Source organism: Oncorhynchus tshawytscha, linkage group LG06 (genome assembly GCF_018296145.1).
Source record: "Oncorhynchus tshawytscha isolate Ot180627B linkage group LG06, Otsh_v2.0, whole genome shotgun sequence".
Classification (NCBI taxonomy): Eukaryota; Metazoa; Chordata; class Actinopteri; order Salmoniformes; family Salmonidae; genus Oncorhynchus; species Oncorhynchus tshawytscha.
In genome coordinates, this window is record NC_056434.1 from 71907326 (window position 1) to 71924982 (window position 17657).

Consider the following 17657-nt stretch of genomic DNA (forward strand, 5'->3'; position numbering starts at 1 on the left):
CGGCAGCCTTGTGAGGGTTAACACGTTTAAATGTTTTACGCACATTGGCTGCGGTGAAGGAGAGTCCGCAAGTTTTGGTAGCGGGTCGTGATAGTGGCACTGCATTGTCCTCAAGGCGAGCAAAGAGGTTGTTTAGTTTGTCTGGGAGCAAGACATCTGGGTCCACGACGGGGCTGGTTTTCTTTTTGTAGTCCATGATTGACTGTAGACCCTGCCACATACCTCATGTTTGAGCCGTTGAATTTCGACTCTACTTTGTCTCTATACTGATGATTAGCTTGTTTGATTGCCTTGCGGAGGGAATAGCTACACTGTTTGTATTCGGTTATGTTTCCGGTCGCCTTGCCCTGATTAAAAGCAGTGGTTCGCGCTTTCAGTTTTTGCGCGAATGCTGCCATCAATCCACGGTTTCTGGTTGGGGAAGGTTTTAATTGTTGCCGTGGGTACGTCACCACCGATGCACTTGCGAATAAACTCGCTCACAGAATCTGCGCATACATCAATGTTGTTGTTTGACGCTATCTGGAACATATCTCAGTCCACGTGATCGAAGCAATCTTGAAGCGTCGAATCAGATTGGTCGGACCAGCGTTGAACAGACCTGAGCAGGGTTGTTTCCTGTTTTAGTTTCTGTCTAAAGGCTGAGAGCAACAAAATGGAGTCGTGGTCAGATTTGCCGAAAGGAGGGCGAGGGAGGACTTTAGGATCTTAGTTAAACATTCATTATTGGTTTCAGGTGTGTTCGAGCAAGGCCAGAGTGACAACAGTAAGTCAGACCCCCAGGGACAGGACTGAGCAGCCCAGCAGCTATGGATGGCCTAAATAGGTATCTCCCCTGACGTGGGCATTTTTCAATACAAACTCCTTTTGTTGTACAGTATTCCAAAGGCATCCAGACCGTATGAAAGATGCACAGAATACCCTTTAATCGGGTAATAAATCAAATCTAGTGATACATAACTTGACATTTCTGCCATCCATTGTGACATTGTGGAAGGATAACCAACATTCAAATTAATGGCACTGCATGGGGACAAGAGCTGTAATCAGTGGTGTAAAGTACTTAAGTAAAAACACTTTAAAGTACTACTTAAGTACTTTTGGGGGGTATCTGTACTTTACTTATATTTTTAAATGGCTAGTATGACAGGAAAATGCTCCAATTCACACACGTATCAAGAGAACATCCCCGGTCATCCCTACTGCGAACTAAATCCAAATTCTTTGTTTGTAAATTATGTATGTGTTGGAGTGTGCCCCAGGTTATCCGTAGTTTTTTTTTAAACAAAGTGCTTAAGGGAATTTGAAATGATTTATACTTTTGCTTTCAATACTTAAGTATATTTTAGCAATTACATTTACTTTTGATACTTTAGTATATTTAAAACCAAATACTTTTACTCTAGTATTTTACTGGGTGACTCACTTTTACTTTAGTTATTTTCTATTAAAAAAGGTATCTTTACTTTTACTCAAGTATGACAATTGGGTACTTTTTCCACCACTGGATGTAATGGACCCTAGAGGAAGTATACTAAAACATGGGGTAAGGCAGCCTTAAATGTAAGATGCAAACATATGAAATCAACATGTGAGGATGAGCAAAGCCACCCTTCACCTGAACAAAGGAATAACTAGTTACGAGTTTACGTGGGTTAAAACATATATATTATATATATATATATATATATATATTTAAAACAATTCCCACACAGGTTAAAAAAATAGTTTAGTTCCCCTTAAACCATTTGTTGCAGTAAGGATCCCCCCCAGACTGGTCTATGGAAACCATGAGAACACCCGCATGAACTGCTTTTCTGTGCGACCAGAGAAAATACGCTGCATCAAAGATCATGTCCCTGTGCTTTCTCATTTCACCATGTGTCTGAACTCTCTACCTAAAGGTGTTCAACTGCAGCTGCATGCTGTCTACTGGCCAACCATGTTGAGTAAATATTTGCATAGTTCATTCTATGTGGGTTTGTGGGCCAGGTAGTAGACCAAGTGATACAGGTGAGAGAATGGTGATTATGCATTTTATTCACCATCGTTCTCGGAAGGTAACGTTCCGTAATGAGACTACTTTTTCTAATAAAACATTGTCCCAAAGTGTGTGAGTATTTTTTTAAACTTTTATTTAACTTGGCAAATCTTATTTTCAATGACGGCCTAGGAACAGTGGGTTAACTGCCTTGTTCAGGGGCAGAGTGACAGATTTTTACCTTGTCAGCTCAGGGATTTGATCTTGCAACCTTTCGGTTACAAGTCCAACACTCTAACCACTAGGCTACCTACCTGTTATAAGGCAAGGCCTAGCATTGTCATGATGAGTAAATACACAGACAACTTTACACAATGTTTACAAGCACTGCATTGACCAACTGGACAAAGTTTATTTTGCAATTTACTGTCTACGGAGAGTGAGTATGTTTACAGGTAGTGGTGGTCAGTTTACTGTTGTTCAACCAACTTCAGAACGGAAGTATCCCGGGAGCAATGAACACAGAACACTTAAATACAACACATTTCGTGTAGTGAACAAAGAGTTGGAAAATAACTCGACAGTTGACTTTGAAGATTCAGGAGATCTTCATGCCACTGTAATTCCAATGGCGAGTTGATATGCCATGTCTATAGTTGTACATAGCTGCAGGAGAGGCATAAAGGAAACCGTAATTTCATCACTCCAACAGCTTGCAAAACATCAGCAATCTAATAGTCCCATGTAGCTCTGTTGGTATTATAGCAGGGCACATGCACTGCCAGGGTTGTGAGTTTGATTCCCACATGGGTAAATGTATGCACTCACTACTGTAAGTCGCTCTGGATAAGAGTGTCTGCTAAATTACTCAAATGTAAAAAATATGTAGCAAAGTAACTGAACTGCTCATATGGCAGTGTAATTCTGTTTACTTAATAGTGTTGTAGCTGATGCTCGGCATTCACAGTGACATAACAGCACCTGCTGCCCGACTCATACAAACATTGAACACCAAACTGTGTTAGAAGAATCATGTATATTCTTACTCAACCATCTGACACAGCTTTATGTGCGCGCTAGCCAATAATGAAAAGTCATGGCAGATACAACTAGGGTTGTGATGATTCTAGTATATGTTTTCCATGAAAACACGAAGCAGACCAAACTCTTTGGTCCTTTAAAAACATGCTGTATGTCAAAATGTGTGTGCTATAGCATGGAAAATATATAAATATGACTCTGGATGACAATATAATGTTGGTTTCCAACATTAGGGCTTCATGTTTTGTTTCCTTGCCACAATACTAACAAGTATCGTGATGCTGGTATTGTCCCGGCCCTAGATACATTATATATATGGAAATAACGTGAGCTTTTTAAAATCTAAAATCAAGGATGTTTTTAGGCCTACAGCCCCTCATAAATAAAACTAGTGGCCAGAAACCAGACTACATGGCAGAACGCTGACATTTCTGATGCTGGAAAAAATTACTTGGATCACAAAATGAAACAAGGACAAGTGGAAAACGCATCAATGATACATAGTCCAACCATACTGCTTCATGCTGTAAATTCTTCCCTTCGAGGTTTGGCCGTGGAATGGAAGAGTAATGACATTGGTGGAAAAAGTACTCAATTGTCATACTTGAGTGAAAGTAAGACACCTTAATAGGAAATTACTCAAGTAAAAGTAAAAGTCACCCAGTAAAATACTACCTGAGTAAAAGTCTAAAAGTATTTGGTTTTAAATATACTTAAGTATAAATGGTTTCAAATTGCTTATATTAAACACATGATGGCACAATGTTGTATTTTATTTTTCACAGATAGCCAGGGGCACACTCCAACACATAATTTACAAACAAAGCATTTGTGTTTAGGGAGTCTGACAGATCATAGGCGGTAGGGACGACAAGGGATGTTTTCTTGGACGATTTTCATGTCCAGCTAAGCATTCAAAATGTAACAAGTACTTTTGGGTGTCAGGGAAAATGTATGGAGCAAAAAGTACATCATTGTCTTTAGGAATGTAGTGAAGTAAAAGTTGTCCAAAATATAAATAGTAAAGTACAGACACCCCCCAAAACAACTTAAGTACTTTCAAGTATTTTCACTTAAGTTCTTTACACCACTTAGTAACTAACAAGGCAGAAAAGCAAAAGGCTGTCTGTGACCAGAGTTTAACATTTCCCCCCAAAGCATGCCAAGTACACAAACAGGGCGCCAGTAGCAGAATGACTCATTCACAATTCTAAAACGTATGTTTCAGGGATGAGACTAACCAATTCAGGCCAAAAAGACACAGCAAAAATATAGAGCTACAGATTATTGTCAATATAAACTTTCCTCAGACTCTGGTTGACAAAGAAACAATAGACAGTCTCGCTGACAAACATGTTGTTGGAAGCAAGGTTATAGTAAACCGAAACTACTAATGAAAGACGTTCATAAACTGAAATAAAAACTATTCACAAACCCGTTTGAAAGACTAAAACTATACAGAAACGTATCTTTGACAAATTAACAGTACACTGTACAAACAAAAGCGCAAACACACACAACCAGTCAAAGGTTTGTCAGCATCATGAGGTAGTCACCTGGAATGCATTTCAATGAACAGGTGTGCCTTGTTAAAAGTTCATTTGTGGAATTTCTTTCCTTCTTAATGCGTTTGAGCCAATCAGTTGTGTTGTGACAAGGTAGGGGTGGTATACATAAGACAACCCTATTTGGTAAAATATCAAGTCCATATTATGGCAAGAACAGCTCAAATAAGCAAAATGAAATTACAGTCCATCATTACTTTAAGGCATGAAGGTCAGTCAATCCGAAAAATGTCAAGGACTTTTAAAGTTTCTTCAAGTGCAGTCACAAAAACCAAACGCTATGATGCAACTGACTCTCAAGAGGACCGCCACAGGAAAGGAAGACCCAGAGTTACTTCTGCTGCATTAGTTACCAGCCTCAGAAATTGCAGTCCAAATAAATGCGTCACAGAGTTCAAGTAACAAACACATCTCAAAATCAACTGTTCAGAGGAGACTGTGTGAATCAGGCCTTCATGGTCAAATTACTGCAAAGAAACCACTACTAAAGGACACCAATAAGAAGAGACTTGCTTGAGCCAAGAAACACGAGCAATGGACATTAGACCGATGGAAAGATGTCTTTTGGTCTGACAAGTCCAAATTTTTGATGTTTGGTTCCAGGATGTAACAACAAAATGTGGAATAAGTCTAGGGGTATGAAAACTTTCTGAAGGCACCGTACATAGTAATCAATATTATATACATTTGTTAATTTGACTGATAATCATATTCTATCCACTTCCTTATTTTGTCTCATTGTCGTATAGACATATATTGTATATTGATCAGCCTGCCTGCTCAATGTGCCTGCTAGCAACTACTATGTAGTTTCATTGACAAACATAGATGGAACTTAGCTCACTAGCTAGTGATTTTGGGCACTGAAACAGCGTGTTGCTTGTGCTTTATTTACAATAGGTCGACAGCTTGCTGATAAAGTTGATGACATGTTCTCAGAAATCAGTTCTAAGCACAGACAGCAGAAGCGGAATCAATACTGTCTGCAGTGCACTGACTAGGTTATCCATGCACGTCTTTTTACTTCAGAAATTCTGCACCAAACACCTGAGCTAGATGTAAAATTGTGCAGCTAACACATCCACTGCAAAACATCAAAATAAATTACAGATTTATTGGTTTATCTTGGATTAATTCTGACTATTTTGAGGAAGTGGTTTTGGCTATGCTGTGGATGTGGTGACTCAAGGAGGGACAAACATTAATTGCCAGGGTACGATATAGTGAACATAACACACCCACATCAAACCACACCTCCAAGACCCAAATATAATTTTTCTTAATGAGAAGCAGAAAAATACATGGAATCAATGCGTTCAGCCCCCCCTTGAAAAATAACCTAACCTATGACCTGACCCATCAAAGTGTGTATTACTGCTCCACAGTGGCAAAACCTTACATCCCCCAAAAATCGAAACACTATACATAAATGTCTTCTAACATTAAACACACAGGCTACTTCTGGTCCCTAACACAAAAAAACAAGTACATCAGATCTTAAACCTAACTAAACTGAATTTCAAGGAAAAGTCTAAACTATAATAACATTGGTTGGAATGTTGAAGAGTCACATTCATTCCTCCAGGTTCTAAAGTTCCCAGTCGGAGATAGAAATAATTATGTATGCATAAACACCTGTGCCATATGACTTACCCCTATCTCCCCTGTGCCTCCTCTTCATTCTTCACCTGCTCTAATCACAAAACACATGTGGCTCTGAGAGAGAAAGAACAGCTCTGCAGCAGTTCCTCTGAACAAGGCTCTCTCTTTCTCAGACTCCTCCTTCCCTCTTGGTCTCTCTATCGCTCTCTGGCTTGAACGGAGTCCCTGAACCCCACCCATTCTGAGCTAGCGTGTGTCTGCAAAACACAAAAAGATCTGATCTCCATCCATTTACCTTATTCATCCTTTAAGAACAATGGATATCATTGGAAAATTTCATTTTTTTTGTTGAAAAGGACACACTGTCAAGTGGTGGAAACACAGGCAACCAGTCAGAAAAAGTGCACAGTAAACATAGCGCAGGGAGCTGGATGCACATAGTAGAAAACACACTGGGGAGGGCTCATGGGGATTTGAAAACGGGTCAGCTCCTGTTATAGAACTAATTGTTTTAACGTCTCACCTAGGCCACACAGTCTTATTACCACAACTCAAACACATAAAGGTATGAATTTAAAATGTTACTAAGGTAACTAAACTTGAACCAGTAAGCTAGGCTTATTTGTGCCATATAGATACATTATATAGACAGTCTGTTTGCATATAGAGCACATTTCAACAGTGAGCGTACCATGTTTCCTCTTTCTATGCCTAAAGTATATTTGTTTGAACATGTTGAATCAACATAAGCCACCACAACCAACATTACAAGTAAGAATGTCAAAATGACATTCCAGTCATGGAAACATATTCAGGCCAACCTTTTGTTTGCTTTCCCCTCCTCCTTCCCTCTGGGTGTTTTTGCTTTTCTGGGACAATGCTTTATTTGAAACGGTAATATTCCATTACGGAACGTTACCTTCTGAGAACAATGGTGAATAAAACGTGTGAACACTATTCTCTCACCTGTATCACCTAGCCTACTACCTGCCCCACAAAGCCACATAGAATGCATTTTACCGAACATGCTTGACAAGTTGGCGATACCAGGGTGAAAATTAACAGCAAGCAGCTGCAGTTCAACACTGTTGGGTAGAGAAAGTTCAGACACACACACAAACACGTTATACTGGTTATAGCAAACATGAACTAGGCTCCCTGAGGCCTTTCATGAGGTTGAGTGTTCTGATGTGTTGAAATACTTTTCATATTACAATAATAGACTGTTTTCACAATTCTATTCAGGTATAGGCCTACTCGTTTGTATGTAGTAGGCCTGTGTGTGAAACTGCCTTGAAGGCTTTCGACAACACCTGCAGTCTCATAGAACACAGAAGCTACTTATAGAAGCAGAGACAAAGTCTCTTTGTTCAGGTTTTTTTTTACGTGAAGGTTCTCCAGTACTGTGGAGCGAGAGCAACCAGCTAAAGCGGCCTATGCTGGGGATCGGTTACATTTTTGGACAACTTGATTGGCAGAGGAGATGCTGGGAATGAGTAGGAGTTTAGAGATTACATTCTTAGCATCAGCAATGCAGGTTTCACTTTACTGAGAGGTTTGCACTACTGTTGGCAAAATATTTTGGCCTACAGTAAGTCCAGATTCTTTAAATGCTGTATGGTCAGGACACCTCTTAAAACAAACTTTTAGACATACTTGTTGGAAACTGACACTGACAGCATTTTCACACGTCGATGAATCAACCACACGGTCACTTATTTGACAAGTGGTTGAGGCTCACATCATTAGCGCCTCCTACATTAACTCCAATGTACCTCATTCAATATTACGCTAAATTAACTTTAAAAAAATGTTTGCAGTAACCTGCATTAAATTGTTTTTAATTGTTTCTGTACAGTACGTGCAGTTGATCAATGAAAATTAGATTAACATTTGAAATATTGGTACTGTAGCCTCATGATCGAAGTTCTACATAGCATTCAGTAGCCAGGAAAGTCATTGAGTTAGTCTCAGGCATGTAGGCTAGTCTATAAGCAAGATGTATAGGAACAGTGACTGAGACGTGGAATAAGGTTCTATGTGGCTTTGTGGGGCAGGTAGTAGGCTAGGTGATACAGGTGAGAGAATAGTGTTCACACGTTTTATTCACCATTGTTCTCAGAAGGTAACGTTCCGTAATGGAATATTACAGTTTCAAATAAAGCATTGTCCCAGAAAAGCAAAAACACCCAGAGGGAAGGAGGAGGGGAAAGCAAACAAAAGGTTGGCCTGAATATGTTTCCATGACTGGAATGTCATTTTGACATTCTTACTTGTAATGTTGGTTGTGGTGGCTTATGTTGATTCAACATGTTCAAACAAATATACTTTAGGCATAGAAAGAGGAAACATGGTACGCTCTTTAGTCTTTCAGCAAACCCTCAATTGTCAAAATTTCACAATAGAATACATGAAAAGACCGAGCCTTCAAAGAAGAGGATATATGAAAGTATCTACACTTCATACTATACGGGCCTGATAGGGGTATAGCTTTTTAGTCTTCTAGGAAATAAATAAAATAGCCTACTTTGTAGGAAAGGGAACACTGAACAGGCTTCCATCTTGGCTGCAAAATAGTAAGTCGTAAAAAATAAGTAAGCTTCCTTCTTTCATGATAACGCACAAGGCCATTGGTACTTTTGACAAACTCAAACAAGATAGATGACAACCCATATACAGTCAAATTATCTGAGGTTTTCAATACAAATGAGAATAAGCAATCAAATCAAATCTGCTGTATGATTGCATTTATCCTGTTTTTGAGGGGAAATTGGCAATTAAGGTCAATTACAGGATTCTGAAAACAATGCACGTGTCTTTGGGCCTTCTGTAGGAAGTAATGAATCCACTAAGATAACTGAGAGTACAGTGACCTTATAGAGGTACAATTTGCCAGTCTTAAGGTCAGTTTGCCAAAAGACTAGAGTAGTTTAGTTAGTAAAAGCTTTTCCTTAAGTTAGAAGCCAGCCAAATTTAGTTCATTGGAGCAATAATTTTAGTGTTAGTTAACATTTCTCTGTTGTGGTATTAACTAACCATCTTCCACAAGCACAGCTTGCGACAGTTGAATTGGCCAATTTTCCACTGTTTTTTAAACAGCTTCCAGCCCTATCAACAGGGGTCTTTTCCATGTGATTTCTCTCTCTCCTTGACTTCAGTTCAACCTTCCTCCCTTAGTACCAGGAAAAAAACATCTCTGGACACTGACATTGAAGTGTTCATCTTCAACCTTTTGAAATTTCCTCATGAGATAATGAATGATGTAATGGCCTAATGAGATCAGAAAGCAGTGGTGGAGGAACCGTCAGTGCTTTAATCAATCTGCCAGGCTTAATAGTTGAAGACAGTGGGTTCGGAACAGCAAGTCACAAATCTGTGTGTTGTGTCATGGTGTCTGAATACAGATAGTAGAGGTAACACGCTGGCCCCTGGGAAAGAGTATTTGCTGATGTCACAGAGGGATATCACATCTTCAATCTTGGCAGATAAACAGGCTCAGAACTCACCACTAAAGAGATAAGATTCGAGGAAAATATTAACCCTTGACTTTGTTTGTTTGGTTGGTTTCATGCAAATCTGACTGTAAAAAGTATTGAATAGCCTACAACTTCCCTTCACCCAAATACAATCTACAAACATATTTCCCCCAGCGATGGTAGATGTGAGACAGAATCTATAAAACGGTCTCTGCTACAGTATTTTTTCTTTCAGAAGTAGCTTAACTTGAAAGAGCAATTAGTGGCTGGATGGTCACATCTTAGCTAGGGCTGGGAATTGCCAGGGACCTTATGATATGATATTATGATGATACTTATGTGCCGATACGGTGTGTATTGCGATTCTCACAATTCTATGTATTGCGATTCGATACTGTGATTTTATTGCGATTCGATGTTCCAAACAAATTGCGCAAACATGTCTGCTGCAAAGGGACAAGGAGTTTTGTTCAGACATGGTTATAAGTGCTGAAAACAAATTGGCTCCCTATAAAAAGATGTAGAACGAGCTATGAAAAAATAATATTCCGATATGTAACTAATCGATTTCCCCCCAATCACTAATCATAGCCAACTCATTGGCACATGGAGATAAATGTAGCTTGATGTTATATGGAAAATTCAGCAGCTATCCCTTGGTGAAAGCCAAGGACTAACATCCCAAATAGTAGATGGTATAGATGGTTTTGTTTCTTAAGAAACAACCTAACACGTGTGGAACTATGGGGCAAAACAGATAGGTGTCATGACGTTGGCCTGGGGTAGGTTTATGACAGTCATAAATACCTCTTCCCCCCTTTTCCTCTCTCTACCCTACTGAGGTTACATTTGCAAAACCCTTGGTTAACATAGAGATTCTAGGAACATCAGAAGGTGGGGGGGAAATGAACTATATTCTGGTAATCCGAACAATTCAACATATGCGGTACTATGTGGTACTTAATGAATATGATGTCAGTTCGGTTGTCATCTGAGACATTCTCATCAATGATAAGATGACAAACTCTACAGTGGAAAGTCTACACATCAGAGTTATCGCATTCACATGGAATTGTTGTTCAATTTAAATGTTTGAATATGATATTATTTGTGATGGGATGAAATGTGATTATAGCTTCTAAAATGTGAGATTTGGGTTTTCATAAGTTAAGGCTCTGCTCAATCAGTGGCCCGCCCCTGTGAAGGGACATGGGCTATAAAACTTTTCAAACAAGCCCTCCTCTCCCTTCCTATATAAGCCCTTGATGATAATATAACCTTCTGTTCTGAGGATGTAGGAAGACAGTCCGATGTCAGAATGGTTCAGATAATAACTACAGAATGAAGCCAACATCAGCGTGAGCTTTGGTTGCGAATGGTATGAACTTTGAAATCTTATTCACTATAGAAGTGATACCTCCTAGCCGTTGAGTTAGCAACAGCAGATGCAAAAGAGGGTTAGGAAGGAAAAGACAGAGTATCCTGCCTATCACCTAACGACGTTACTACAACGTATTCAATTGTCAACCAGAGACATTCTTCAAAGGACTCGGTTGGGCAACATGGCCTTCCATCTACCACCAACCTGCCGAAGCGCAGCTCGGAGTAAATATTTATTGCATTTTCCTTTTCCAAATGGGCGGTAATTTAGAATGCATAACATACTGTATTTACGATAGCACAGCTTCTTCCCTTTGTTCCTCAGTCTTCCCGCTCTTTCACTCAAACCCAGCCCCTTTTCTTTTGTGTAACAAGTTGTCATATCTGTTCCGCCCGCTAGGGACGTTTTCTTTTATGACGTAATTTGTAATAAAGTTATGATTTAATTATGTGTACGTGTAATTCTGTGTGATTAGCTAGGTATTTAGTAAATAAATAATTATTTAAACCCAATTTTGTATTGCTGATTCAACTTGTTAGCCAGGGTTCGTGCAGATAACTAAGAATGTACAACTTCAGATGAGACTGAATTAAGATGACGATTAATATTGACTGCTATTGTTGTAAAATATTACTAGGTCTTTAAGAGTTTATTCGGAAGATAACAGCTCTATAAATATTATTTTGTGGTGCCCGACTCTCTAGTTAATTACATTTACATGATTAGCTCAATCAGGTAATATTAATTACAGAGAAATTATTTTATAGAATAGCATGTCATATCACTTAATCCGGCATAGCCAAAGACACGACACAGGGTTGACTTAGATTGTTGACAGCATGTAAACTACACGGAATAAAAATATAAAAAAGGCAACATGGAAAGTGTTGGTCCCATGTTTCATGAGCTGAAATAAAATATATCAAACATATCAAGAAGCTGATAAAACAGCATGATCATAACACAGGTGCACCTTGTGCTGTGGACAATAAAAGGTCACTCTAAAATGTAACAGATGTCTCAAGTTGAGGGAGCATGCAATTGGCATGCTGACTGCAGGAATGTCCACCAGAGCTGGTGCCAGAGAATGGAATGTTCATTTCTCTACCAACGTCATTTTAGAGAATTTGGCAGTATGTCCAACTAGCCTCACAACCGCAGACCATGTGTAACCACGCCAGCCTAGGACCTCCACATCTGGCTTCTTTGCCTGCAGGATCGTCTTGATGAAACTGTGGGTTTGCACAACCAAAGAATATCTGCACAAACTGTCAGAAACAGTCTGAGGGAAGCTCATCTGCATGCTCGTCATCCTCACCAGGGTCTTGACCTGACAGCAGTTCGGCATCGTAAACGACTTCAGTAGACAAATGCTCACCTTCGATGGCCAGTTGCATGGCACGCTGGAGAAGTGCTCTTCACGAATGAATCCCAGTTTCAACTGTACCGGGCAGATGGTAGGTCGTCGTGGTTTGCTAATGTCAACGTTGGGAACAGAGTTACTCATGCTGGAGGTGGAGTTAAGGTATGGGCAGGCATAAGCTATGAACAATGAACACAATTGCATTTCATTGATAGCTATTTGAACGCAGAAAAATACCATGACGAGATCCTGAGGCCCATTGTCGTGCCATTCGTCTGCCGCTATCACCTCATGTTTCAGCATGATAATGCACAGCCCCATGTCGTAAGGATCGCTACACAATTCCTGGAAGCTGAAAATGTCCCAGTTCTTCCAAGGCCTGAATACTCACCAGACATGTCACCCATTGAGCATGTCTGGGATGCTCTGGATCGACATGCACAACATGTCCAGTTCCCACCAATATTCAGCAACTTCACACAGACAATGAAGAGGAGTGAGACAACATTCCACAGGCCACAATCAACAGCCTGATCAACTCTATGTGAAGGAGATGTGTCGAGCTGCATGAGGCAAATGGTGGTCACACTAGATACGGACTGGTTTTCTGATCCATGCCCCTACTTTTTTTTAAGGTATCTCAGAGCAACAGATGCATATCTGTATTCCCAGTCATGTGATATCCATAGATTACAGCCTAATGAATTTATTTAAATTGACTGATTTCCTTATATGAACTGTAACTCAGTAAAATCTTTGAAATTGTTGCATGATGCGTTTATATTTTTGTTCAGTGTATATTTCGTCTCCAATATTTATTGAAAACAAATACATTTGCACAATGAGCACTTGTTGTCTGAAATACATTGTTACAGTTGTTGGTTAGCTAGCTAGAGAATTTTTGCCATATTATCATAAGCATTTCATTGTCATGAAATTCATCAAAACACCTCAAAACAAGACATGGTATCAAGAACAAGATGAAACCAGCTGAAAGAGTCACTTACGATTCCCTACATGGCAGTTTGTCATTGTTGGTGTCTAACTGGCTATCCAGAATCACAACATCTCACGGACTTCTGCACCACTGAAGCATGAACATTGTTAGGTTGTCAGCTAACCCACCTATGCAAACCGATTAGGTTCTCAACCAAGTACCAGGGATCAACACAGAACAAAGCTATGCATCAGCAGTGATAAGCCTGTAATAAAGCCTTATCAGGCAAATAATTACCACAACACATTTGTACGTGAATACTGTCACCTGGTCAGGATGAGACATGGGGTGTACTCATTAGTTGCGTACTGTAGCAAAACATTTTGCACAGAAGGAAAACAGTTTGCAGCGGAAATTACGGTTTCTATTGGACAAATTCAGGTAGGTCCCTCCCAGTTTCGTTCCGTTTGCTTCCAAGTTGTTCCAAGTGAATACACCCCTAATGAGTCTGTTTGCCTTGAATACTCTGAAGAGCTGAGCTTAACAGCACAATAACAAATGCTCGCAGGTGCCACCCGTTAATGAGGAACCCACCTGTGAATTCATGATTAAATTATGACCAGGTCAGGTCCACACACACACACACACACACACACACACACACACACCATAAAAACTGTTTATATACATATACACTGTTTTACAGTATAGTACAGCATACACACAAAACCTAAAGACAAAAAGCCTATATGTTGACCTAGACAGAAGATAAGAGATTGAAGAACAGTGTATTAATATGGAGGAAGTGAGTAGGTGGAAACACCTACAGTAGTCAAATTCCACTATTCAATTGAAACCGAGTCAAGAGCAACATTATTCCAAAGCAATTTACACATGCAGTAGTTGTTTCCTGTTTCGTTGAATACATTCATTTAATGGTGCATGTTAATATGTTTACTAAAAACAGTATCTTCAGAAAGTATTCACACTCCCAGACTCTTTCCACATTTTGTGGAGTTTCAGCCTGAATTTAAAATGGATTAAAGAGATATCTAATTTACAGGGTCCCTGGGCAAGAAACGACTGAATAATCCTGGTCTCTAGCTACCTTTTGTTGTAGTGTATAGCAGCTGCAGCCACAAGTGTTATCAAAGAGGTTGTTTTTGCTAATTTGTTAACACCCTTCAAGATTAACTTTCAACAAGAAGTATCACATTATCATGATTTGGTGATTTGCAGCTTACTGTTTTTGCAGCTGTTAGCTATCTCTTTGAAAATAACTTGTGTGAAACATTTGTGTATGGAACGTGTTAAAAGTATGTTTGCAATGGGAAGTAATAGTTGTACATTTCGATTTTGGATATACTTAAAATTGTTGTGTATTTGTTATTGGGGGCCTACTGGCTTATTTTAAATGTGTGGCTTTTATCAGTATGCTGTGTGTGACTGCTCTCTATGTGTTTTACAAAAATAGTTATCCTACACAGAGTGTGCAGATCACGGTCGGTGTCCTTTCAGCACCACGAGCCTGTCACCTTTGATGTGTCACTGTTGTTGTCATTGCTACTGGTGACAGTGACAGGCTACCACAGGTTGTTTAAGCGGTTGTTGCTTATGGCATTATTCCATGCTGGGCTTGTGAGTGACAGCCCGATGCGCGGCTCAGGCCTGTTTGATTAATTCATGATGTCATCAAAAAGCATTGCTACTCCTACATTAAAGCTAGATATGTCTTGTGCATTAAAGATAGACTCAGCAAAATGACGTTGCCACAAGTAGCACCATAGATATTGAAATGAGAGAGATGCAAGACTTCGCTCTCACACAGTATCTGCACACGTGCATGGGTTCGCTTCACGCTGAGTCTACCTTTACGTGATGTTTGTTATTTTTCAGGTTGAAATTTTGGAAGATCGCCAATGAGCTGAGCTAAACGGCAATAGGTCATGTTTATGTGTTGCAAGACCAAGCCATGTATTAAGCTCCAGCGTAATGAGAGTCATTCGCTTTTGAAGTTTCATACCGGAAGGAGAAACACATACAGTGGGGCAAAAAAGTATTTAGTTAGCCACCAATTGTGCAAGTTCTCCCACTTAAAAAGATGAGGACTGTAATGTTCATCATAGGTACACTTCAACTATGACAGACAAAATGGAAAAAAATCCAGAAAATCACATTGTAGGATTTTTTATGAATTTATTTGCAAATTATGGTGGAAAATAAGTATTTGGTCACCTACAAACAAGCAAGATTTCTGGCTCTCACAGACATGTAACTTCTTCTTTAAGAGACTCCTGTCTCTTAAACAGACAGAGGTTGCATTAAGGAGAAGTATATCTCTAATTCCATGTATAACAGTTGTATTTTCATCACCATTTATAATGAGTATTTCTGTACATAGATGTGGCTCTCTGCACAATCACCGCATATTTTAGAACTACTGAACGTAACGCGCCAATGTAAAATGAGATTTAAAAAAAATATAAATATACACTTTAGCAAACAAAACATACATGTATTGTGTAACATGAAGTCCTATGAGTGTCATCTGATGAAGATCATCAAAGGTTAGTGATTAATTTGACCTCTATTTGTGCTTTTTGTGACTCCTCTCTTTGGCTGGAAAAATGGCTGTTTTTTTTTTCTGTGACGATACCGTCCCACATATCTCAGAGAGGTTAAATGTGCATGCTCGTCAACCGATTGCTACCCGCACCCTCCCGCCCAACTAGCATCACTACTCTGGACGGTTCTGACCTAAAATATGTGAACTACAAATACCTAGGTGTCTGGTTAGACTGTAAACTCTCGTTCCAGACTCACATCTCCAATCCAAAATTAAATCTAGAATCGGCTTCCTATTTCGCAACAAAGCCTCCTTCACTCATGCCGCCAAACATACCCTCGTAAAACTGACTATATCCTACCGATCCTCAACAATGTCATTTACAAAATAGCCCCCAACACTCTACTCAGCAAACTGGATGTAGTCTATCACAGTGCCATCCGTATTAATGCTAAATTGTCATTATTTTCGCCTCTAGGGCCTATTTATTGCCTACCTCCCTACATTTGCACACACTGTACATAGATTTTTATTTTATTTTGTGTTAATGACTGTACGTTTGTTTATAGGTAACTCTGTTGTCGCACTGCTTTGCTTTATCTTGGCCAGGTCACAGTTGAGAACTTGTTCTTGCCTACCTGGTTAAATAATGGTGAAATAAAAATATAAAATAAAATTGTGAGAATCGTTTTCTGAATGCAAGTCTTTGTTGTTGTGGAGTTCTTCAAAACAAAAAAAGCATTCAACAAAATTAACAAATGAAGTCATCCAAGTCTCAAAAAGTAAAGGGCAATTCCATGTTACAAAAAAACAAAACATTCATTTTAAAAAGTTGAACAATTCCCACTGAACATTTTACAATAGCACTAGAATAACTGTGCAGCTGTAACATTTGGTAACAGTTTTGGTAAAATCGTCCTCAGTTTTTTGTTGACATTAAGCATCATGAACTTCACCAACTAGGCTACCAGGACATTTTAGAGTCGTTATCCTCGCAAGGGGTGGGTGCTAGAGTATTGAAAACAGGGGTGACAATAATTTTGACCATGACACACGTTTAACGTGAGTGGGTCAGCGACGCAATCTGACTACAGATCTAGTCTTTGAGCTGTCCAAGATGTGCCAAATATCGACACAAAATCTGCCATGCTCTTGTAGTTCTTGAGCTCGAGATGTGCAATGAAAAGTTGAGAACAGTGATCAGCAAGCCAATTAGAGCTCGCTAGGGAATAAGCCAAGATAACGCTGTATCGCATCACCCAAAATGTGTAGACTCTCGAGAAGGAGCGATGACTACTACTAGTATGTGTTTGGCTTTTGTTAACCTGTTAGTGATCCCTTTGCGCGCCAATCCCTTTAGCGAGATCGATTTGACAACATCCAGTGAAGTTGCAGAGCGCCAAATTCAAACTACAGAAATAACCATTTTCAAGATTCACGAAAATAAAAAAGTGTAATACATCAAAATAAAGCTTAACTTCTTGTTAATCCAGCTGCAGTATCAGATTTCAAAAATGCGATTATCTGAGGACAGCACCCCGCAAACAAACACATGAAAATAATTTTAACCAGACAGGTGGCGACAAAAAAGTCAGAAATAACGATATAATAAATGCCTTACCTTTGAAGATCTTCTTTTTGCAATCCCAAATGTCTCAGTGACACAATGAATGGTCATTTTGTTCGATAAATTCCTTCTTGATATCCCCAAAATGTCAATTTATTTGGTGCGTTTGATTCAGAAA

The 17657-nt window shown here is 39.3% G+C and overlaps 1 protein-coding gene across 3 annotated transcripts in view; it reads right to left on the bottom strand.

Annotated features, from left to right (window-relative positions):
* Positions 1-17657, bottom strand: part of LOC112253029 (phosphatidylcholine:ceramide cholinephosphotransferase 1) — a 43515-nt gene that overhangs the window by 13363 nt on the left and 12495 nt on the right. Inside the window, exon 1 of one of the 3 annotated variants that reach the window (XM_024424891.2) lies at positions 13417-13579. The exons of 1 other annotated variant lie outside the window; for it this stretch is intronic. The gene's annotated coding sequence lies outside the window, so the exon portion shown is untranslated. Of the gene's footprint in view, positions 1-6240; positions 6341-13416; positions 13580-17657 lie in introns of those variants that run through there. One more of the 3 variants, XM_024424889.1, reaches the window with a different exon arrangement.